The sequence below is a fragment of the Pelmatolapia mariae genome, linkage group LG23, assembly GCF_036321145.2.
Source record: "Pelmatolapia mariae isolate MD_Pm_ZW linkage group LG23, Pm_UMD_F_2, whole genome shotgun sequence".
NCBI classification, from domain to species: domain Eukaryota; kingdom Metazoa; phylum Chordata; class Actinopteri; order Cichliformes; family Cichlidae; genus Pelmatolapia; species Pelmatolapia mariae.
The window spans coordinates 15,464,040-15,490,303 of record NC_086246.1 but is presented as its reverse complement, the minus strand read 5'-3'; the positions used below and the strand labels follow the sequence as shown (position 1 = coordinate 15,490,303).

Genomic DNA, 26,264 nt, shown 5'->3' with positions numbered 1-26,264 from the left:
ATCATTCATTAGCAACTTATAATATCATGTTGTTTTTAACAAGACATTAAAGCAGATGATGTGAGGTCATAGAGCTAGGGACCTGTGAGCTGTTTCCTATTGACTTTTTATATAACTGGATATCTTTTTGCAACCACATGTGCTGCCTCTGCTGGCTACTAGTTAGAATGCAGGTTTAAGTCATGTCCACATGTCCATCTTCTCTATGCTTTCTATATTTTCAGCTTTTTATAGGTTGATGTCTGTCTCTATGTTAGCTTCTTTACATTTTATTTATTTAATTCACAGATGCATTCCCAATGAAATGGACAATAAGACATCCTTTACTGCAATTTATTAAGAAAAACAGCTCTAATCCAATCTTTTAGGGTTTTTTTTTTTTTAGATCTATTACATATAGAACTATTGGTCAAACCACAGTGTTTATATAATGTTAAGTGGCAGATTTGTTTAGAATGTTTGCCTCTCATCTGGTTTGTTTTGGTAGAGATCCAAAATGAAGCCAAAGCTGAACTGGACTTTTAACTTTGACTGTCTCCCCAAGCGAGGCACTCCCACAGAGTATTATGTGATAATATTAGAGCAGCAGTAAAGATGTTCGAAGCCTACCTGCTTTGCCTGAAAGCTAGGTCGATGCTAAACTAAATTGCCATAGTTGCTAGCTGTCTGCTAGACGAGTAATTTCACCCTACCGGACCTCTCAGACATGTTATTGGAGCATGTGCCTTTTGGAAAAAATTGTAAAGCAATCATGTGACAGATAGCATGACTTGACATGTGACTAATTTTACTTGCTTACGCTAGTGCTAAGTTGTTGTGCGAAGCATCCATAAATTCCTTGTTAACCAAAATAACTGACCTATAAGGTGACTTGTGTTTCTAAAAAAAACAAGATATAGGAAAAAGGTGACGCTTAAGGCAAAACAGTACAAACCACAAACCAGTTGGTGATTTCCATCTTTTATTTACAGTCACTGTTTTAGAATTACAGCACATGCTTTTTACTTACAAAATGTGACACATATTTCACATTTCTAGCACATTATGCTGTCTTTAAATCATTCGCTATAACATCTGAGCATCAGCATTTGCCAGCGGACTTTCAAAGAGGATATGAAAGCATCTTAGAAGAAATATGCACACAGAACTAATTACCGTGCAGATTCTGTTCCTCTTTTGCTTTTGTTTCCATTTTATTTTTCAAGGACTTCAAACTCCAACTCTGCAGACTCTCTCCTTTCTGACTGTTCTGTCTGTTGCCACAGCAACAACTCAGTGATGTAAACACCGCCGCTGACCCTGGCTGTAGGAGTGAGAACAAAGAAAGCATCATTCTTTAACGTAAGCATTAAGCGATAGTTTATATGTTCAAAGGCTCTGACGCAGTCAGTGCAGCTTCTCAGCAATGGAAAAATCAGACAAGAGGAAGATGAACGAATTAACAAATACAATCAAAGTAAGAATAGAGATGTGAAGTGAAAAATGCTATTTGCCTTTAATGTCCTTCATATCTAATGTAATGTTATGCATAGGCATAAGGAAGTGCATATTTACATTTCCGGCAAACTACAACACATGCACAAGGTTATGATTTCTATTCCAGTTGTTAACATATAACTGTACCTGTGCTCTCTTTACTGGGAAAAAAAACCTAAATCATATGATAGTGATTACCTTTGTACTTTCAGATTATTGTTGACCTCCCTAAATAAAAGTGAATAATTACACGTGATTTATAATTATGTAAACTGCTAACGCGTTGACACCGTGCAGCTCCACGCACGCGGCGATCCGCATTAACTCGCTAACGGAGACATGGATTAATGCAGTTTTTATTTTTACCATTTTTTTTTCAATATCAAGAACAGCTCCAAATAAACAAGTGTTAAAGCTATAGATGACATCAGGTGGCATGCCATGGACATATTGGGTTAGTGCAGACCTTCCCAAAGTGTGGGGCCCGCCCCCTAGGGGGGGGCGCAGAGCCATTGCAGGGGGGGGGGGGGGGGGGTATGAAAAGGGGAAAAAAAACAAAAAACGCTTGGACACTGCTAGCACGGCGCCCACACAAACGCAAAGCAGGAGATGAAGCATAGCTGAATATGTTTCCAAACCAACTTCATTCTAAGCCAAAGACTAGAAAATATGGTGAAGCATATCTTCCCTTTGGTTTCACCTGCACAAGTGCCGAGGTAGGTCTCCCCTGCAGAATTGGTTTTCCCTTCGTCGGGAGCACGCGTTGGGCTGTTCAAATCACGGACAAACAGTATCCCACATTCTTGATTTTTAGTTCACAAACACTTCTCATAATGACTAACTACTCCTGACATTTTGGAGATGTTAGCTCTTTATACAGCTCTTTATTATGTTAGCTCTTTATTTTGGAGATGTTAGCTCTTTATACAGCTCTTTATTATGTTAGCTCTTTATTTTGGAAATGTTAGCTCTTTATACAGTAAAGTTACAGTGGGATACAAATAATATCAGGCTGATCCTGCCACGATTTGTCCCCTGGTTCAAATCCCGGACAAACAGTATCCCACAGTTGTTTATGTTTTTGAACCCATTTTGCACAGAGAGGCATTTTTTGAAAAATGTATTGATAGCAATGTTGAATATTATTACACAGGAAAAAAACAACTACACGTAAAATAATTACACCGTGACGCCTCTGCCTTCTAAATGGAGGGACAGTAACTGCGTGTGTGTATGTAAGCGTTTAAAAACTGAAGATAGTCAGATTAACAGTAACAGTATTTTGTCTCTATCTGCCATTCTGCAATTCATCTCATGTAAACAATAACGTGGCGCACAGCGTGACGTGAAAAAAGGCACATACCTTTGACGTTGCGTGACGAACTCTGTATTCCTCGTCCACAGGTAAACGCAAAAAAGGAGTTTTAAAAAAATCTCAGTTTTCGGTGATTCGTTACGCCGTTTACGTGTGGACGAAACAGCTGCGTTTTCAAAAATACCCAGGTGTGGAAGTAGCATAAAAGAGTTAGTAGTTTATTTTATTACTACCTGTAATTTATTGCAGATTACTTGTATTTGCTTAATTGTTTACTAAATGTTTGAGGTGTGAAATAAACCGCAATGGAGTAAAATATGGGTGTGTGTGGAGGATGTGTTTGTGCGCGGAGGGGGGGGGGGTGCGAACATTTTTCTTGTAAAACAAAGGGGGGCCTAGCAAAAAAAGTTTGGGAACCACTGGGTTAGTGCAACATAAGCAACTTTACCAACAATTAGTATTAATGTTGATTTTGATGTGTTACTGAGCTGTGATTTGCTGTGCTTTGCTCTATGTTACTGTTTTGCTAGACATTTTAACCACCATGTACATGCAATCACACCTGAACCTGAAAAATGAGAAAATAAATAAAAAATAAATAAAACGTGGTTGGTTCCAGAAACAAGTCACTCCCCATAGATGCTCATGTTAAAATACTCAATGTTAGAGTGCAAATAAATACACTTACAGTCTGGTACAAACATGGTTTTGGTCTTTAATTTCTCTGTTTATACAGTAGTCGTGATTTTTTTTAAAATCACTGGTTTAAATTTTTTGCCTTTTTGGCCTTTTATGGTGAGTGAACTTATAGTATCTTATTTGCATGTTACTTAGCACAAGTTGGCATTTATTTGTGTCTGTGGGATGCATACAATGTTTGCTAGTCAACCTTGCTAGCATTAGCTAATAATTTGGTACTTAAGTGTCTTAGATAAATAAGGTAATTTTTGGCTAAAGGTTGCAAAACACCAATATATAAACAGCCACAAAGCCAACAGACCAACAGGTTAAGTCATGGCTATCTCCATATCTGCTAGAGACTATATGCCTCAGGTATGAAGGCTTTTTAGCAATATATCATACGTACATGATAAATTGGTTGTGTGCAAATGAAATAAGCACCAATATAAAACCACGAAAATTGTTTCTGTTTTTTTTCATCTAAGTAATACAGTCAAAATATCATGTGTCATCACTGATGTTTTACCTAAATTACTGAAATCTGTCCACCAAAAGCTAAAGTTTGGCTAACAACCTGGCAAACATACTTTCCAGTTAGTGTCAGACAAGTGCTCTGTTTCCAGTTTGCACACACACAAAGGAGGAGGAAAGGAGCGTGCTTTAAGCTGCACATCAGCTGGAAAGATTGGAACATTCAATTTCTTATTTTACGGCTAAAGTGACACAACAGAAATTATAGCTAGCGCAAACCCAGCATGTTTGTGTGTGTACAATGATACAAGGTGGTGGGAGTGTGGGTGGAGCCAACCGGGGAGTCGAGCTTAGATTCCAGCTGCATTCCAGAGAGAGAGAAAGACATGGGAGATGGATCTGTCAACCCCCACCTCCTGTCTTCCTTATACTTTTCTTCGTCCTCCACCTAAACACGCATACACACAGGCACTGCCTGCTGAAGCTCAGGGTAAACCGCATATCAGTAACTGTCTAGGAAATTAACCTTCTCAGAACATAAAACCTTCATGTGTCTTTGGGTGTGTGTGCCTAAAAAATCCCAAGTTTATTCTGCTCTTCCATATTTAGATGTTTCAGTGGTGAAATCCAAATCAGACAAAGTAAATGTTTAAAGTCATTGTAGACAAGTTCTATTGGAAGCATTCTTACTGGACAAATTGTTAAAGCAGCTGAACAATTTACAAGTGGAGCATACCAATGTGCTGCCAGAATAATGTGAAGAAAATGCTGAGACTTTAAATTGCCTGTTATTGGGAGGACGGCTGGAAGGTCAACTTGCTGATGGATGAGACTGGTGATAATCTGCATTTTTATTATTGTTAATGAATCCCATGAAAGACCAAACCCAGTGATAGCAAAAGCCTGATATGTTTATCCCGATGTGCTTTAGAGATCTGATTCCTACTGCTGTAAATACACTCTAGAGACATACTGTATGTTGATCTTTAACTGAAAATATTGCCTGAAAAATATCCATGTTTGAGTTACATTTGCTAAATGGTTCAGTTAACACTGTTCTATGCATTTGATTGAGATTTGTCTTATATAAACACCTTAGACACATTATATATACTGCTGTAGCCTGCCTGCAAATGTTGCAACATCTGCACGCCACTTTGCAACCCACCTTGATACCAGCCATTCCCATATTAAAAAGATGCATTTATTGTGCATTATTTGTGGGGCGACCGTGGTTCGTGGGGCAACCGTGGTTCAGGGGGTTGGGAAGCTCGTCTTGTAACCGCAAGGTTGCCGGTTTGATCCCCAGCGCTATCTGTTGTGTCCTTGGGCAAGACACTTCACCTACCGCCTACTGGTGATGGCCAGAGGGGCCAATGGTGCGATATGGCAGCCTCGCTTCTATCAGTCTGCCCCAGGGCAGCTTGCCTCCATTCAGTGTGTGAATGTGAGAGTGAATGAATAGTGGAATTGTAAAGCGCTTTGAGCGTCTCGAAAAGCGCTATATAAATGCAATCCATTATTATTACTATATTGTAAAGATTTACATTGTTAAAGGCTTAGTTCTACTAGAAAAAAAAAACATTCACATGAGATTCACGTCTGTTTCATGCTGTGATTATCCAGCAGTGCAGAGTTTGGAAAAGAAATAGGAATGGAACTTTGACAAAAATGTCTGCCCATTGTTTGTGTATATGCAAGTGCAACACTACGAAACACTTGATTTCTGATGTAGTCCAGCACTTTCCAGTACTTCTACATACCTGCAAAAATAAAATATAAAAAAGTGTTTCCTAGAAACCCAGTGCAGGAGAGTATTCATATTTACTTCAAAGGTTCAGCCAGACATAGCTGACGAGAAGAGAGCAAATTAATATAAAAATTCTACAAAGCATTGGATGCAAAAACACACTTCTTTTCCACTGCAGGAACAGGGCTAAAGGAAACTAAGACCAGCCTATGTTACTATAGTATCACTCAAGTGAAAATAGCTGTTTCTAGCTGTTTCTATATAAAATGGCAAGTTTTTGTAATGGTTTTGCAATGTTGGGAAACTCATGATAAGAAACAAAAATCAGTAGATTAAAGTCCTGTAAGATTTAAATAGCTGTGGAAATGTAATATTCATTTTGAACATTATGGAACTGTCATAATTATTGTCGACACACAATTTTAATTTATTTGGTAAAACTTTCTATATCAATTACTTTTTATTTATCATAACTGGCAGTTAGTTATCATGGCAGTTAGGATAAATAGTCATGAAAATGAATGAATGAATGAATTTTTTTCATTTTCATGGACATGAATTGGGACTTTTTACACATCAGTAATCAATTAAAATAGAAAAAGGACCTCATATATACAAACTGATATTTAATTTGTTATATTTTTTTGTGAGAAGGCTCAATAAACACATCTGAATGACTAGTTAAATTATTATTATTATTATTATCATTATTATTATTATTAATAATATTAATAATAATAATAATAAAATTATAAATTAAAACAATTCTTTTACGGGGCTTATTTTTAATGGCTAAACCAAGACATATTTTTAAAAAGTGTTTCTAAAATCATACAATGTGTGGAAAAGAATTGACCTCTAAGACTTGAACTTCGGCTCACAAAGCCAAATTCAAAATGATGTACTCCTCCACCTCACCCCCACCAACCCGACCAACCCCATCCATCATTCATTCATTCTCTTCTGCTTGTCCTTAAATGTGACTATATCACACAGGACGTTATAAGACATAGCTCACTCTGCAACATATCTTCCTCATAGTAGTATCTGTGTGACCTGCGTCCTACAAACTGCACTGTGCTAAATGATTGTTCTTTTCCTAAAAAGATACTTGTAATTCTTTAATAGTTAACAGAAATGTGTGCACCATCTGTAGGACATCTTAAATAAGACATAGACTGCAGACAGCACAGTGGCACACTGTTGCTACCCTAGGCGCCTTTCTGCATGGACAGGCGTATCAGATAATTCTGAAGTGGAAATGCTGAGGGGAAAATCGATGTATTTCTTTAGGGCAGAATTTTACAACACTCCGAGCTCTCTTTGTGTGGCGAATTTGGATCGCACATAAACAAAACGGCATAATATCTCTGATATGGCCTGATAATTTGCTAACAGTGTAGCAGAGACACATACTTAATAGCTGCACATGTTGTATGCGGATGAATCAACAGTTTTGTCTTTCACCCATATTATCAGTAAAAGGATAAAAGCATTGCTTTCATTTGTGAACAGCGCATTCCTCAAACGCTGCTGTGTTTATACAGCGGGCTAAATATTTATACCGTGAACTGAGAAGAATTGAGGCCGCTCACTCTGACTTTGGTAACCGTTTGATATGCTTCAGGCCAGGTGACTTCCATGCTGCTCTGATCACACACGTCTATGTTCTGTGTATCCAGCTATGCAAATATATACTGTACAGGTCATATCAGCATGTTCTTTGGTCCCGCAATCCTGCAAGTGTAGGAATGCACACATAGTTGTAAAAAGGGAATATTGGAAAAATGCAAAGAACCCGAATACACGCAAATGCACACACTCTCATAAACACAATTGAAGGGTATGTCAAAGCAGTGTCACTTGTGCTAATTTGTTATTCACATAAGAGTTCAACTGAGTTTAAAGTCCACAGGAGGCCTAACCAAAGGGAGAAATCTGCAGCTTCTACTTTATCATTGCAGCAGACTCGATTAAGCTGGAGAAATTTGTCTTCTTGCGGCTTTAATTGCGTTTGTGGCATTGCTCTGCTTCATGCTACCTGTTGTTTTCCATTCGTCAAATGAAAGAAGCTACTGTCGGAAGATGTGGGGCAGGGTGTACTGCAAACACAGCACACAGAAGAGAGATGGATGACTTTAAACACAAAGAAAGAAGATGGTAGGCGTGACGGAGAAAGAGATATGACTCCAGGGAGGAGGGAGGGAAGTATTTCTCATCTCAACAGTCACTAAGATACCTCCTTGTTTTAGCTCCTTCACAGAAGGCTTTGGCCTATTCTGGCATAAACAAACACCTGATACCTTCAAATTTATGAGACAAATTGATTTGCATGGGAAAGTGCGGCGGTGACCAGACTGAGCTGATTATCATAGTGGTGAAAATAAGCAGAACAATACAGGCAATGGAAGCCAGGTACAGTATGTTAGTAACAGCCATTCAGCTCCTTTTTTGTCTGTGTCCGTGCTTCTGCACCTGGTGCTTGTATGATTAGTAATTCAAAAATCAAATGTAAACATTAAGCAAATACATTTGCAGGCAAGGATCTGATTGGATGTTAACCCCACCAACACCCAGGGTATACTGCTAAGTCATTATAAGAAATACAAAACTGTTTAATTTGATTTCATTGTGTTTTGATGCCCTGAAATGGCTCTCTACTTGCAGATTTGGAGTGCAACACGTCAGACAAAGAAACTGTTTAGAGAAATTTTGTTAATTTTCAGTTAATAGCTGTTTTGGAACCCCTTGTTGGTGCAGAAATATTATTTTATGGCTTATTTTTTGTACATTCAACATGCTTTGCATGCTTTTGCAAGAGATTGCTTAGTCACTTAGACTTTGCCTAGTTCTCTGCAATGTATAAGTGGCCTTGGCTCAAGAGGTAGAGCATGGCAGCTGCTAATTATGAGGTTGGAGGTGCGATCCTTGGTTCTTCCAGTCTGCATGCCGAAGTATCCTTGGTTAAAAATGCTAAACTCCAAGTTGCTGCTTGATGCAATCATGTAAATGAGACAAGTTGTATAAAGTCCGTTGAGTGCGCAAGTAGAAAAGTGCTAAGTAGGAACCTGCCCATTGTATAGATTCAAACTTTTATCCCTTAAGTAACTACCTTTTTTATCCTTGAATGACACATGGATTAGTGTCAAGTGGCGTAACACACAAAAGAACATTCCTCTGAAAATTGTCAGGTATAAGGGCCGGACTGAAAATGAGTATAAAAGCTGCCAAAGTCCAAAGAAAAACTTTGAAAGACCTTCATAAAACCTAAAGAACTGTTGCTCAAGACCACTTTAAAAAATTACAAGAAAGTTTAGATCTTTGGAATGACGGGGGATTTGAGGAGACTCAAGAAGACTTGAGAATACTTAAAAGCATCAGGACAGGTTTGTTTGTGTGAATTCATATAAAACGAGTTCAAACGCTGTCCAAACATCCAGTGTTTCAGCTCTAACAGATCTCAGATATCCGTGATGGCAGAGTCATACACACAAAAGCTGGTGCACAAATACACACAAGGGCCCATCCGATGTGTTTGGATAAATGTGCAGAGAGTGAAGCTATCCTTCAGCTGGAAGAGGCTTGAACAAACACACTTGCGTCACATCAGTCAGTGAACATTTTATTCTACTATTCAAGCTATTCCAAACCCTCCTCTCGGGCGTCTCTGGAGATTCGCTCGCGGGAGAAAATCTCCTTAACGGCTGTTAGTCAAGAGCAGGTCCGAACCTCCCACGTCAGACAGAACTGTGTCAGCGACACGCGGCAAGAAGACAAAGTAAGGTTTTGCTATGGCGGCTCTCTTGACGTATTATAGCACGCGTGGGGCTGCTGTTTTCTTCACGTACTGTCAGCTTCTATAAAAAAAGAATGTTTGAATTTGTGGGAAAGTCTTTCGAGCACCCAAAAAAGAGAAAATATGTGATAGCGTAGTGTTCATCGCTCACATGTGTGGTTAAGAACCACCGCCAACCCTGTGACTTTGTATCTCCAATCTCAGCCCATGTGAGCATGCTGATCTCATGTCACTCTCCCAGCTTCCCATAATGACCCAGACGCTTCTACTGTGGCGCTATGGCAACAAGTGCAGGCTATTTCTGACTTTCCTGCAGCCACCAAATACATCACACAGCACAAATTTACAGAAATGTATTCAAATACAATTACCTTGTGAAGAATCACAGCACATTATTGGGTATAAACTGCACTATTAGACAACATTAGCGCGTCCTATTATATGCTGACACATGCGTATAGACGATATCACAGAAACACACACGTCCCTGTTATTGTACTGTCCAGCGCAACGGGCGAGCCGAGACACCATGGCAACTGTTGTGGCCAAGGAGGCGTGGGAGGTGGAGGACAGCGCGTCTGCTGGCGTCCGCGTGTGTGCGTGTGTGCACGTGCGAATTAAGGTGGAGGAGCTGAAAGACAAAGTATCTGTTTGTGAGATAGCAGCCTTTATTATACAGAGAAGGATTATACTCAGCCGCACTTGAACAAACAGGATGTGTTTTTGTCATGGAGTTGAGCACTGCGTGAATGCTGCCGGTTAACATAAAATCAGAAAAACTGAAATAATAAGAACTCCAGTGGAAAACAACAGCGTAGAAAGTGCAGCGCACTGGCTAATCATTTGAGTCATACTTCTAAACAGATTGTGTAGGCAACTTATGTGGACATCTCACTCTGTTTCATTATGTTTTCCATTCTTCCCTGCAAACCTCAACTACATAATGCACATCAGATTTGATCAGTAATAATGTTTATTTTTTATAAGTAAAAATATCCATCATATCCTATGACCTACTTTGCTTCTCTTTCCTGTGCTGCCAGCAATTGGAACTTAATATTGAAATGACTCACTGCAGTAAGAGTAACTCTACTGTACATCTTTATTAAGGAACAGTGGTTTAGGGTAAATGAAATAACATCAAGTCAGTTAAACATCAGGGACACTGATCTGGCAGTTAAGTAGCAGAGGAGGTTGTTAATCAGTTTCAGCTGCTTTGGTGTTAATGAAATTAACAACAATTCCACTAGAGAGGCAACACTGACACAACTCCAAAACAGGAATGGTTTTACAGGTGAAGGCCCTCCTCATCTTTTCTGACTGTTTTTTCACTAGTTTTGCATCGGCTGGGGTCAGTGTCACTGGTGGCAGCATGAGGCGATATCTGGACCCTACAAAGGTTGCACAGGTCGTCCAACTTATCCAGGATAGTACATCAATACATGCTGTTGCCAGAAGATTTGCTGTGTCTCCCAGGACAGTCTTGAGCATGGAGAAGACTACAGGACACTGGCAGTTACTCTAGGAAAGCTGGACAGGACTGTAGAAGGCCCTTAACCCATCAGCATGACCTGTATCTGATCCTTTGTGCAAGGAAGAACAGGATGAGCACTGTCAGGACCACTGGTGTGAATGTCTCTGACCAAACAATAAGAAACAGACTTCATGAGGTTGGCTCGAGGGCCTGGCCCCTTTGCTCACTGCTCATCAACTTGGAGCCTGATTGGCATTTGCCATAGAATACCAGAATTGGAAACATATCCATCGAGAGACGCACAGACCCTTGGGCCCATTGTCAGACCCCACACTGGTCCAGTGGGTCCTGGGGTTCTCCTGGTGCACGACAATGTCCGGTGTCATGTGGTGAGAGTATGTAAGCATTTCCTCGAGGATGAAGGAATTGATACCATTGACTGGTTGCGATGCCTGCCTGACCTAAATCCAACATTATGTTTCATATTGTCAGGGTGTACCTCGGACTGTCCAGGAGCTCAGTGATGCTTGGGAGGAGTTCCAACATGACGCTATCTGTCGTCTCATTAGGCGCATGTCCCGACGTTGTTAGACATGCAAACAAGCACAAGCACCATTTCGTGTTGCTGCAATGAAATTTTAGCAAAATGGACTAGTGTACCACATCGTTTTTTCACTTTGATTTTCATGGTGTCTTTGAATTCACCCTCTGTAGGTTGATAATCATTTCCATCAGTGTGAAATCTTTTCCCAGTACATATCGGTGCAGATATCCAGCATGATTTCTTCCCATTCACATTTGATTTGTTCAGTGTTGGGAAGGTAACTTTTAAAATGTACTCCACTACAGATTACAGAATACATGCCCCAAAATGTATTTTGTAACGTATTCCATTACGTTACTCAATGAGAGTAACGTATTCTGAATACTTTGGATTACCTAATATATTATCATGCTTTTTACAACTACATGAATGTCCTATTGCTGTGTGATTTATTACTACTACTGAAGGCTACTCGCCATACCTGCCTGTAACACTCTGCCTATTGCCTTCATATTAAATCATTTTAAAAAATATTTTTTCACGTCATTATGAGACGCGAGATTGAGACACAGGCATTTGAACATCTTAATGCGTGTTTTGTTTGGGTTTCCACCGGTGTGGAATTACCAAAAATAGAGCGAGCATAGCCTAACATATGAAACAGGAAAAGACCGCCATGTAATCCCTTTATTTCAACAAAGTAACTGTATTCTAAATACCACCCTTTTAAACGGTAATTGTAACGGAATACAGTTACTCATATTTTGTATTTTAAATACGTAACAGCGGTACATGTATTCTGTTACTCCCCAACACTGGATTTGTTTTCAAAGTGTTCCTTTAATTTTTTTGACAGTGTACATATGTAGTATGCCTCTGTTTTTTACTCCTTACACAGGGACTATGGATGCAAATTAGGAATCTGTCCTCAAATCTTACATTGCTACACAATCTTACATGGTCGACTGAAATCCTGATTGAGTTCCATGTAACACTGAAAGGTGAACTGAATGGAAGAGTGTTTTCATCTAAAGAATGTGACACTCAGAGGAGTGAGAGCAGAGCCAAAAACAACATTAAATCATGTCGATATGGCCACTGCTGGTTCAGACAATGCAGATGCCGATAGTACTAAGACAACCCTCAGATGAGATTCTGACAGAAATGAAATCCATAAGCCTTCCATAATCCATAAGGAAAGAAAGAAATTTCACCACCACTTAGCAGCACTCTTGGTCATTTATTCTGAAGTATTATTGAAATTTAATTTCAGTGATCACCAGGACATGAAAATTGTTTTTATAGGTTGACCAGCCATTATCAGAGTCTTGCTTTAATTGACTGCTGCCTTTGCTTTTCAAAGTACAATTTGAAAAAGTTTTAATTTCTACCACAATTTTTTCTCGTAATTTTCAGTTCAGGATTCTTTGAATGCCTCCTGTAATGTCTCCAGAAGAAACTGTTATGTTTCACTCAGAACGTCAGCCCTGCGGCAATAAATTTGAAACCTCACATTGAGTTGCAGCATCTGGAATTCTCTGTACTTAATCTGTGAGTGATTCATGATTCACAATGAACAACAAATCATTACAAAAGCTCATTACGCCGAGTAAACCACCACAAACGTTCCTGTGGGGCTGTTTTACATTTGTTAACTGATCTGGGGTTTTTTTAATAGTTGCACTGCTTTATGACACATTTTGAGTGTGGTGTTAAAGTACTAAGAACACATGCAGTGTTTTGTTTTTCTTTACTTCTGCCTGCAGCGGTTAATTTTGTTAAAGAAGCGACGATGATTGGAGGCCATCTGAGTTATTTTGAGTTATTTTCTGAATTTAAGTCTAAGATGCTTAAAAGGAAAGGTTAGCCTGTCAGCTATAAATGTGGGCCAGTTTAATTTAATCTGGGGAAAATGAAGTTCAAAGTACTGGAACTACATGCAGTATCTCTGCAATATACCCTGTTATTACAGAGAACTCATAAACTGCACAGTTAGATACACAAGAAAAATTTGTATATATATATATGTGTACTCAAAACCATCCACTTTTTCTTTAAGTGTCTGAAAATTAAATGCACACTGACTATCTATTTTTAAATACACTCCTATGATTTATGATTAATATTATTATCTTCAGTACCAAGGCCCTAATCAAATTATTTGTGTCTGGACACAATATTTATGGTATTTTCCCAACATCAATTTCCCACCATTATTTGTGCCTCTTAACACTATTTTTCATCTGTTCCCTTTCATATGTACTGATTAGTGTCCATGTACATGACTTTTAAAGGATGAACAAAGCATTATTTTGATGTTTGAGTAGGTGGTGGTGGAGCAAATCATTTCGCCGCTCATACACATCCTAGATTTTCATACTTCGTTTAAGCTATTTTTTAATATTTACTAATGAAAAACATGTTTCTTGGTTCGGTACCACCTCGTCCACCTAACTACCTGGTTAGGCAAGGTTATAAAAGCTACCTTGTTGGGGGCGGGGGGCATGACTTGATTAGGGTCTTCTACTTTTGGTTGCTCCCTTTAGCCTATCATTCTGTCACAAATCATGCCTGATTCCTCTTCTCTCCCATGCATACCTCAACTTCTCCAGTCTTTCTTCAAACTGCTCCCTACTTTCACTGCAGATCATCAGTCAGCCAGTACACCTCAAACAAGGTTGATTAGGATGAGACATTAAAACTGAAGTGTTAGTTTTACAAAAAATACATTTTGTAGCTCTTTTCTTGGTTGCCATGCTGAAATATACCCACTTTATCTGGACAAAATAGGTACTGCTTACAAGAAACAGACTAATAAAAATGTGACCACAAACAAATATATTGTATATTGCTTTTTTGTGACTGCTTCATGATTTGCTTGATCATTTTTCTAAGGTGATTTCAGCTATTTTTGGCATTGATCCCTGATGAATGAATTTGAGGATTCAAAGATAACAAAAAATAATGTATGTATGCCTTTAAAGCGCCTGACTCTCATATAGACAACCTAACCAGTATTACTTATAGATGCACAGAGAGCAAGCTGCCAACCAAGTGACACAAACAGGCTGACAGAGCAGCAGGCAGAAAGCTGGACAGATGGATGGAAGGTTGGAAGGTCACATCAAGAGAGAGACAGACACAGATAAACATGTACAGAGATGAGCTGACAGACTGAGACAGAGAACATACTTCACCAAGAAGAAAAACTGATTTGTTTTGTCAGTGTGGTGACGCCACTGAAAGTTGGGCAATAACAACAAGCAGGCTTAGAGGAATGCATATGACTTGAACAGTACATGCACACATTCAAAAACACAGAAACCTGTGCTGAAATCAGTGCGTGCGCACTCTGATATGTAAGCGTGCTTTGATATCAAGATGTAAAAAGGTTTTGCAGGAGTTTTATTTGCTTAAAGCCAAACTTAAAGTGTATAATAATCACTAATGAACATATGTTTGCTTCTCCTACTTAAATCTTTTGTGAATGGCACTATTAGAGGTCAAGCTCTGCCCTTAAATCAAAATTTCTGAGGCTGATACGCATGTAGTAACCCACTCAGGCCATTTACTTGCTGACAGAATCAACAATGGCTGGTTTGCAAAAGAGAACATTTTAACTGGAGCAAGACCAAAAACACACTGGCCATCTGTAATTGCTTGGATATTTTTAATCTGTTTTCTAATAAAGAAGATTAACATGTAGATGTCGACACATGTGCAATCCCCGGCATGTTTGGATAATTATTCATGTGGTGTGCATCAAACCAACAACTGGAAATGTCCCAGTAAAAAACAACAACAACCCAAAAGCATCTGTTTCAAGGGGGGGAATGTTGACATGTGATAGTGAGAGCCTGTGTTTGGAGAGCTTGGTGTAATAAGAGGAACTATGAGTCAAACAGCATTAAGAAAGAATACAGAGGCTTGGAATGTGTGCAAAAGCTAAATCTGAACCCACCACTTAATTTAAATCAATCACTCATCGGTAGCTACCAAAACAAATGATGTGAGATTACTCAGACCTAATTTATGTACACAGTAGATTGCTTGTCTTATGTTCCACCCAGACGATATTGTTTCATTGACAGTCTAATAATAATTTACAAAGAAATTTTCATCATATTATGGTGGGGGTTTTTTTTTTTTCAATTTGAAGAGTGTTTAATGGGCAAAAAAATCTGTAAGTGAAATCACTATCTAACCTTTATATTGTCTTTGTATTACACTAAGTATAGCACACTTTTAATTCAATTCAGTTTTATTTATATAGCACCAACTCACAACAACAGTTGCCTGAAGGTGCTTTATGATGTAAAGACCCTACAATAATACAAAGGAAACACAGAAACCCCCAACCATCATATGACCCCTTTTGAGCAAGCACTTTGGCGACAGTGGGAAGGAAAAACTCTCCTTTAACAGGAAGAAACCTACATTAGAACCAGGCTCAGGGATATTAACACCAAAATAGTTCAGGCATGTGTCTTTGAAGAAACAGTGCCAGTTGTATCCCTCTGCCTTACATCTCTGTTTTGCTGAATGCCAGTCGAGCTAGTCCAAAGTAGACAACCATACACCTCAATTAAGGCCCTTCAAATGTCCACATGCCTTTCAATCTTCAAATGCGCTTGTTCTGCCAGAGGTTTCTTCCTGTTAAAGGAAAGTTTTTCCTCCCCCACTGTTGCCAAGTACTTGCAGATATGAAGCAACTGAGGTAGTGTTATATCTCTGAGGCTGTTGGGTTTACTATTGTGAACCGGAACTATATAAGAAATAACTGAATTAAATAAGTGAACTGAATTTAAAGGATCACCACTATTCCACTCAGTCCAGTCTAATGGCAAATTGTTAAAAACGTGGCAAATTTGTCTCTTCAGCCCTTCGTCCTTTTAACCTCTCAGCGCTGAAATGCTAATGGGGTATTGTTGGAACACCGCTGGACACCCAACTTTGTGAATATGATAGCTCGAGAACAAGCCAATGGAGGAAATCATGTCGCAGGTCATTTCAACAGATACACCATAAGTTCATCGATGACTTTGACTATCAGTCAAGTTTTCCAGAAATGTTGCGCAATAACTGTGACCTAGGATTTTAAAATTGACACTGTGGCAGACCACCAGGTGGCTCCACTCACACCCAGGGTTAGGGGACGTGAGGGGGTGAAGGTTTTGGCGTTTTCTATGTTTAGTTGTGTAAAGCAGTGATTAAAGTTGGAGGGGAAAATTGAGATCTCTCGTCTCATCCTTACATACCTCCACAACACCATAAATTAATCTACTAGAAGGCTAAGGGATAGTACAAGTGGCATAATACTAATGCCCACTAGAAAATGAGCATTCAAACAGGGTGTTTGTGTTGTATTTAAAACCAAATCCTGATCTTTTCTTGAAACTTACCAAGTAGTTTGGTGCTGAAACATAATGAATCAGCGCAAACGAAAGTAAATTGCAAAAATAATATGAAAGCATAAAACTAGTGAAGCTCAAACTGTTGTTTCATGTGAATATCCTGCCGTCAAAAAAAACTTTGTGTTATGTCTTTTTTCTTATTGACACCATTTTCAGGTGACTACAACTTCTCCAAGTTTGGAGATTTCCATTGCTAGAACACCACAGGTGAAAGTCTGTCTCCATAAAATCTGTTTAACTTTAGGTTAAACCATTAAACAAATCTATTTATGTGTTTACATTTTCTTGTTTAAGTTTATTTTCATTTTTTTAATGTATTCCAGCTGTTTTCTTGTGCTCATGTAGACAAAAAAGCGTCAATGAACACAAACCAGTGGATTAAATTTTGTGATGATTGCACAAGCAGCTCTGGCACTGTGTTGTTTGATATATTCCTCATGAGAGATAATGGTAACTTCATCTCTCAGCCAACTTTTTAAATAAATCCTCATAACGTTCTCTTAAAAAGGCAGCCTGGATTCATTCTTGCAACTCATTTTAAATAAATTGCGCAATTGCCATAAACCCCCCTGGAATTACATCTTCCGCACTGGCTAAAAATATTCTGGGAGTGTGTATTATCTCATTTTGAATGTATCCTGTCAGGACAAACATTTCCACGGAACAACAGTCCTGTCCTCCCAGTAGCTTTGAGCATGCTCTGATGGAGGTGGTATGGAGATGAAAGCTAAAGCAATGCACAGCTAGTACTCAGAATACTTTACATCCCTCCTTTCTCCCCCTCATTGGCCCTCAGGACAGAGTATGGTGATTTAGGACAAGTGGGTTGGTCTGTTGATAGAAGCCTCTAGATTGAATCCAGACCCATGCCGTCGTCACTTTGTGTGTGCAAGTGTGTGTGTGTGTGGTTTTGGTCTATGTTGAGTGATCAGTTCCCCTTAAAAACAACTTTTTGGTGTGTGTTTTTTTCACTGCTGGATGAAGATCGTCTCTAGAGTTTAAATGTGGTCTGAAAACCCTTGACAAGATATAATTTGTAAGTCGTGTTTGTTTGTAAGTGACTTCTCTATTTACCTCCTGAGTGAAGGGATCCACGGTGCTGTCTTTTTCTCTTTCTGTCTCACACACACACACACATTCCCCAGTTCTGAGGTCATCCCCTGGAGCCTCTTTGTGCAGCTCCTGCTGTAAATTCGTTTATGTGTGCCCAGGTTTTTACCCCCACCCGCTCCCCTTTCTCTCTCACACCTTCATCCTTGCAGCTGAAACTAAAGGTGAAAGATCAGCATCTGAAAGAAAGAGAGATAAAACCTTAAGAACAACGATGTAATTAACAATCAAAGTGGTGATTGTGGACTGAGTTTTTCACATTTTTTTTTTCTTGTGCTGTTGTATTCGATAACTTTTTTCATTTCCTGTATATATTTTAGTTAGATTTGTAAGTATGCAGTATTATTTTAGTTGATTTCTTTTCCTAAAGTCATGTTTTTATTTTATTTTCAGCTAAATGTTTTTCTCAAACTTTCTTTTGTACTCACTCTAACAGTCGTGGAAAATGGCTGCCGGTCCCTTAGCCTGGTTTTGCTGGAGGTTTCTTCCTGTTAAAAGGGAGTTTTTCCTTTCCACTGTCGCCAAAGTGCTTTCTCAAAGAGAATCATTTGATTGTTGGGGTTTTCTTTTGTCTTTTTGTATCATTGCAGAGTCTTTACCCTACAATATAAAGCCCCTTGAGGAAACTATTGTTGTGATTTGATGTTATATAAATAAAAGTGAACTTAATTGAGCTTTTAGTAAAGTAAATCACCTTAAATGACACAGCTGGTGTTGCATGATGTGTAACTGATACATATATTTGCAAACTAATAACATAATACATGTAAAAAATGAAAAGAGAAGAAAAGTAAAGATAAATTTAAGAAATATGGAAATAAATAGAGTTTGTTAACATATATATATATATAAAAACCACAGAATATGAAAATGTAATGATTTTCATCAATTTATTATCACTGTGAAATTTAAGTACACGCTTTGTCAATTCTAAGGTTTTACACAGTAGGACATTAGAAAGAAATTACATGATACTTTTCTTATAAAAGTCTTAAAACTGGGTAAATACAACCTGAGATGAACAACAACGCAAAATATATCCAAGTGTCTTCATCTATTTAACAAAAATTAAGCCAAAATGCAGACGTAGGGTAGGAAGAACTAAATATGATGATTCAATAGCTAACTTGAAGTAATCTTTTTCTGTATGACTTCATTAGTCTCTCACATCACTGTGGATGAGTTTTGGTCCACTCTTCTTTACGGTGTTCCTTCAGTTGAGATTGTTGGCATTTGTTTAGGCCAGGGATGGGGGAACTCCAGGCCTCAAGGGCCGGTGTCCTGCAGGTTTTAGATATCACTCACGGTCAACGCACCTGAATAAAATGATTAGTTCACTACCAGGCTTCTGGAGAACTTCAAGACATGTTGAGGAGGTAATTTAGCCATTTAAATCAACTGATATGGATCAAGGACACATCTAAAACCTGCAGGACACCGGCGCTGGCTTGAAGTTGGACATCCCTGGTTTATGTGTAGCTCTCTTAAGGCCCAATCTTAGCATTCCAGCACCTTCATTCATTGGCCTGTTGCATGACCCAGTATCAGCCAAGTTATAGCTGTTGGGCAGAAGGCCTCACATTTTGACTCTAGAATACTTTGGTATACAGAGGAGGTCATGGAAGACTCCGTGATTGCAAGTTGCTCAAGTCCTGTGGCTACAAAACAAGCCCAAATCATCATACTTCCACCACCGTGCTTGACAGTTGTGTCTGGTATTTGCCAGTTGTGAATTTAATAATAAGTGCCAAACATTAACTTTGGTCTAGTACATTATGACATTATCATGAACTTCCACACCTAACATGCTAACTGAGGCCTGAGAAGTCTGAGATATCTGAGCTGTTGGGGTTTTTAAAATTTTGCATTACACAGTCTGACCTTTGGCTGAATTTGGCGGGATGTCCACTCTTGGGAAGATTGTGACATCATGTTAACACACACCTGATGTGTTAAAGACCATGTTTTTTTTTATTATTTTGGCTTGATTCATTTAAATTATTAGACTTCACAGAGGCATATTTATTCGTGACTAAATTTTAATCAGTTGCTATTGTATTTATAGCTGAATTCTAAATTCCATTCAGTTTATGCAGATCAATCCAAGAATGCAGGCTGAAGTTCCTTCCTCATTTGCTTCAGTTTATATACATAACGTGCATGAAATATCCTCTGCTTTTAAACCCGTTTTTACCCAGCATCCGCAGAATGAGGCGATGCAAATGCCTCTATCATGTGACATCTATTTTGTGAGTGTTTATTAAACAGATCGAGGCCTCACAGGATTTTCTCTCTCTTATACTGGATCGTCTTAAAGCACTTTAACAGAATACTTTCCACTTAATGGAGTGATTTCACAACTCAGGCATTCAGGCTTTTGGAGGGAGGGCTCCGCTCCTCCTGAAATAAACAATGTAAACATGAACTTTTGCAGTTTGCAAAGCCATAAACCATATAGAACTGGAATTATAGTCCGGCCTCATGTTCTCTCTGTAAAATATTCAATTGCATATTGCATTCAATGTTTTTTGGGGATTTTTTGTTTGTTTTTTACTGTTTTGGTGTTTAATTTGCTTGAGAATAGGCATACAGAAACACAACATGAGTATAAATCACTGAAAATAATCCTCGCCGTCTGTTCTCTCACCCCAAAATTTCAAGCCGTTTCTTCTCGAGATCGACTTTTAATCGCTGAGACATTACACATCAACAAAAACACACCGAGCCAAATTCAACAGTGGAAAATCCGGAGCGTGCTTTGAAGGTGATATATGATCACAGGCAGCCTCATTTTCAGCATCCTTTTAACAGTTTAATGATGATACGAGGAGCGATGGTCGGCTCAGGGGGGACGTGTAGAGTCAGGCTTTGCTCTGCAGTGTCCTTCGTGAACAATTTAATCTTGTTCTAACATGCAGCAGTAAACTGAGCCCCACCAACTCACACTGTGCATACATACATTAATGTCCGTCTATTTCTGCTCTCCTCGCTTTTCTTCTTCCCCTCTGCACTGCCTCTCCTTTAGCATCTATCACAGGCTCAGTGCATTTTTGTGTGTGAGCCACAGGACCACTGAAATAACATTTTACGAGATAATAGGCTCCTCCTTCAGGACCATTAAACACAACTGTGGTGCTAAAGACTGAACTTTCCTTCGTTAAAATGTGTTAGATCGTATATTTCACCTTTAAATCTTTGCCCCTCCTTTTATTCATGTACATTATTATCAAGAATCTAGTCAGATATTTTATAAATATTCAATTTTATTTTCTTCCTGCGTGGGTTTTCTGACACATTCTGGATGAAGACATTAAACACACACCCACACATATACACCAGGGCCTTCTTGCAAACCAAAGGCCTTTCTGTTTGGAGTTCCTCCCACACTATTGGCCTAAGTAATCATTGTAAATGACTCTAAATTCACCAAAGGTGTGAATGTGTGCATAAATTGTTGTCTTTGTGTATGTGTGACAGACTGGTAACCTGTTCAGGGTGTACCCCGCCTCTTGCCCTGTGACCTTAAGCAACCCTGAAATGGATAAGCAAAAGAAAATGGACAAATAAAATAAAGGAGACATAAGGTAACAATTTTACTAATTCTTAGTAGTAATGCTAAATGTATATATATATATCTATATATCTATATATCTATATATATATATATATATATCTATATATATATATATATATATATATATATATATATACATTTATAAACTAGCAATCTAGCTAGTTTAGGTTAGGTGTACTAAAGTTAGATAAAGATTAAACTAAGAAAAAAGGGGATATGATGATTTATGACCATGAAAATACGTGGGCAGAGTTTGACCATAGACTTTTTTAAGCTGTAACATGATTTATTCATTTATTTATTCATTTATTTGAGCAAGAAATTGCAGTATTTTCATCGAGAAGGTGGAGTGCTGATTTAGCAACTATTGCTATCTATCTTTGTTAGCAAGCCTCTTCAATAGCTGCTATATGTCAAGCTAAATAGTGCTAACTACTAGCAGATTCTCTCAGCTACACCTGATAACGCCACATAGTTGATTTGTCAGATTTTTGCATCAGATGCCGTTCGTGACACAACCACAACCTTTCATGCGTTGGCAAATCTTTAAACCGCTAAGCTATGAAGACACTAAATAACAGACTAATGAAATACCAACACCAAGAACAATAATAGGCCATATTATTTGTCCCACAGTTGAGCATGAAATGCATGAAATGCTATGGCCGAAAAGTCCAGTTTGCTGACCACACAAAGTATCTGCACTGTCAAACTGGCCATTTAAAAAACAAAAACAAAAAATCTCCCCTGTAACGTTATTATAGAAGAAGAAATAAGCTCCTGATTGACTCACTTTTGCAGCTGCCCTCAAGTAGCCGTTAAAGGAACTGCGGTGCTAATGTTATGGGACTTCTCCTTTGGTTTATAGCAACTTTTGAAATATTTGTATTACAGATTTATCAGTGAGGGAGAGCATCCAGTGTTAATTTTAGCAACCTTAACAGGGCAGTCGGAGCTTTCTTTTGCAAAACAAAACACCTTTTTTTTTTAAACACTGAGTCACTTGTTTAGTCATTTTTGGTAAGCAATTCTCCTGCCAGGATTACTTACAGCTGCAGTTTAAATGACTAAAACCTGACCAAACGTTTGAATTAGAACATTTGCCTATCAAAAAGTCATTCACTTATGTCGCTCCTTTTGTGTTCTTGGTGCTCGTCAACATTCCAAACACAAGAGATTTTACAGCTAGAAATGTGCATCTACTTGCGTTATGCATGCCAGGATATGCTTCAGCTCCTCTGCGACTCTGACTCAGGACACGTCACAAAAAAAGACACACAGCACAAATCATAAGGTGAAATTTCAGCAGCTACACGCACAAATAAAGTTCATTGAAAAAAGCGCAAATATGTGAATGAAATACCACACTGCTGATTTCATTTAATCCAAAGATGATTAACTTGTTGTAAACAATAAACGCATCTCATTCAAAACCTTGTGGAGAAGATCTGATAAGCAGGAGTCTATTGTCTGCAAGAGCATGTGTTTTTTTAGCTGGTAACTTTATATCAGTGCAGTGTCTTGATGATTCTTGTGTGAGATACAAAGTATATTGTACACCACAGCACCTGCTTTAAGGCTGAGTCAGTCTTCGGGAGTTAAGGAATCTGTTATCTGCTGATTTTAAAGTGAGTGCTCCTATGAACTCCTCGGCATTCTTTAAAAGGTACTATCTGATAAGAGAGGAATCCAGTTTCTCATTTTTCCTACCAACCCGTTCACACGTTCTGTATATAAGATTAGAAAACAGCTATTTCTCAATAACACCCTTCCCACAGAGCAGCGCAAATACGTCTTATTAACTCTTGCTAGGGGTTTGTTTATGAGCGCTTTGATAAAACCACACTGTGCTCTTTTTGTTTCGCTGTACTTTGATATTTATTACTAGCCTTGATAGACTGTATATAAAAGATGGAGTTAGCTGTTGGGTTTAAAAAGCAAAGCCAGTGCAGAAGTGCTTTTATTGTGCATTCTTTACATGGCCAGCAGAGAGGGAGGGAGTCTTAGAAGTCTGTGGCTTCTAAGACTGTGTTTTTATTACCTTTCCAAACATGTTAACTTTTTTCATTGATAGTTTCAAGGACTTTTTAATTTTGCGTTACTTTGTTTTTCTTTTTAGTTTTCAGTTACATTGTAAAAATACTATAAAAATACAGAAATTCTATACACTAATTTACAGGGTTTTAAGACAATTTAATGCTGTAAGTGCTGATGCCACTGAGGGAAAAATGAATATAAATAGCACACTATTGGATATAGCTATGGTAGATTACATTACTTTTTCATTAGTGAGTGCAAAGACTCATGGGAATATGAATGTTTATTACAAATCACTGATTTAAACCTTTTCATGGTTCAATATTTTTCTCATTTGGACTCTGATTAAGGATGTATGAGGGACTTTCCAGTGTATGTGTGACGAGAACAGTGTTAACATTCAGCCAGCATCATTTCTAGTGGCTAGATTCCATTTTTTAATGGTTTAATCTGAAATTGCATCAGAGCTGATAGACTGCTGTGGTTTAAAAAAACATACCAGCCTAAATTCACAGTGAATGGATGACAACCATATACAGTAAATTGGACTTAGATATGGTAAAGGCAGCCATAAAGTTGTTTTTGGACTATTTTGAAGCTGCAATGCTATGTTTTGGATGCTGCCATTTTGGTTTTTGAAAGCTAGCAGTTACATTATGTTGATGAACAGTTGGAGTGCCAAGTTATCAGCTAACGCTGTCTAGCAGGGTTAGCGATCTGCACTCAAAATACTTATGGGTTCAATTTTAGTATAATAAAATCCTAGAATTTCATTTACCAAAACTGAAGCACAGTCTTCTGGGATGATCTGTGGCACAAAGAAAGCAATCATATTAGTTATAATGATCAGCTAAAAATACTCCAAATGCACAAACAGTGCACACACAAAGTGCAGAAATCCAGTTTAATGTCAAAATACGTTTTGTGCTAACCTTTAAACATGCTTTTTACTGCTGTAAAGTTGGACGTTTTGACGTGGGAGTCTTTGGGGACTGACTCCTTTTTGGAACCAGCCCCAAGTGGCCATTAGAGGAACTGCAATTGTTGCCACTCGAGCGTAATAATGTAACTCTTCCACATCTGAGGTTGACCCTTGGTGAGGATATGCTGTTACATTTTACAGTAGTAAACTATTTGTGGATATTGCTGCAGAAATACTACAACAGAAGCAGGGCAATCAAACAGCTGCCACTATTATACTGCAAATCGTGTTTTCCGAACAAAACAGTACTCTTGCCATAACTTTCCTGTAATTGAGAATTGTAAGTGTAAGTGAGAATTTTCCCCTAAACACATCTTGTTTCCAAAAACTAAGTCTGGCAATGGACAAAATGCTCACACCAGTGCTTCACAACGGGACTTTATAAACAATGGATGACATCATGGTGGCTACATCTATCATTTATGCAGAGTCTGAGGCAGTATTCCTGTAACATCATTTTACAAGTGAGCTGACAGGAAGCCATGGGTTACACGCTGACGCATGTAAACAGGAGGATTCAAAGAGGCCCGACAAATGTTAATAAAGTAGACTGAGTTGGTTAAACATGTCTACCAAGTGAATTGATGGAACAATAACAGCAGATACTACAGGATGCAAGTGGAGTGGTTTTGACACAGATTGCTCAACGCTGGTTCCACATTAAGTATTTCACAAACTTATTTGAAATGCACCAGTGGGGAGGGTGGAGAGGGGGTTTGGTGGCAGGGCGGGGGGGGGGGGGGGGGGGGGGGGGGCACTGCCTTTCATGGTCTCTCTTGAAAGCATATTTGCAAAGAGGAAAGCTCATAAACAAAAATTACTACCAAGTGTTACAGTGGAAGCACTCCATCACAGTTTCAGTTCTGCGGTCCATCTGTTACACTCTCGCCTCTGTGATTTATTTCTTTTAGTAATTAGGCTTACAGCGAGCTATTTGTCAATGCTGGAAGAAATTTTGCATCTTTGACATGCCAACTTTCCCAAAAGGAGTTTGTTTTTAGCTTGACCAACAAGTTGTTTTGTTTTGTTTGTTTTGATTTTCCAGTGAGGATGGCAGAAATTAATCTGCTGTCAGGAGATTTTTAAAAAAAAAAATTATTATTATTTGTTATGATTCAACTTTTATCAAAAAACAGTGAAGTTTTGCTGGGGAGCATTCTGCCAGCCTGATTGCAACAGCACGTATAGCTCCATATTATGAGCTATCCACAAAGAAAACCCTCCCTGTGTGGGGTTTCTTCAGTCAAATCTTATAAACTGTGGAGCTCCATTTGTGGGTCACTGACATGAAAACATTTGTTCTACCCTGCTGTTGATAATCAAAAGCTTTTGCACTGCTGGTCCTCCTTCTTCAGAGCCCCGCCCATCCTTCTCTTTTCTCTCTCCGGCTTTAAGCATCGAGTACCCAGAAAAACGCTGAATAGACCGGAAAGAGGCGACTTTGTGATCAAAATAAAAGCACATATATGGTTCTCATGAGTTGAAAGTCAATGTACTGGTATAGTATAAGCTTGCCTGTGTAGTTATAGTGTTTTTTCCCTTTGATTTGGAGTTATGATTTATTTATATAGCACATAACATTATGGGCAAACTCAATGTGCTTAACACAAAAGATAAAACCATAAAAAAGCTGTGTAGGT

General features: G+C 38.5%; 1 protein-coding gene across 3 annotated transcripts in view; it reads left to right on the top strand.

Moving 5' to 3' along the window:
* LOC134620304 (rho GTPase-activating protein 6-like) overlaps positions 1–26,264 on the top strand; it is a 105,876-nt gene that overhangs the window by 26,661 nt on the left and 52,951 nt on the right. The window contains exon 2 of one of the 3 annotated variants that reach the window (XM_063466388.1): positions 21,509–21,615. The exons of the other annotated variants lie outside the window; for them this stretch is intronic. The gene's annotated coding sequence lies outside the window, so the exon portion shown is untranslated. The remainder of the gene's footprint in view (positions 1–21,508; positions 21,616–26,264) is intronic. 3 annotated transcript variants of the gene reach the window in all.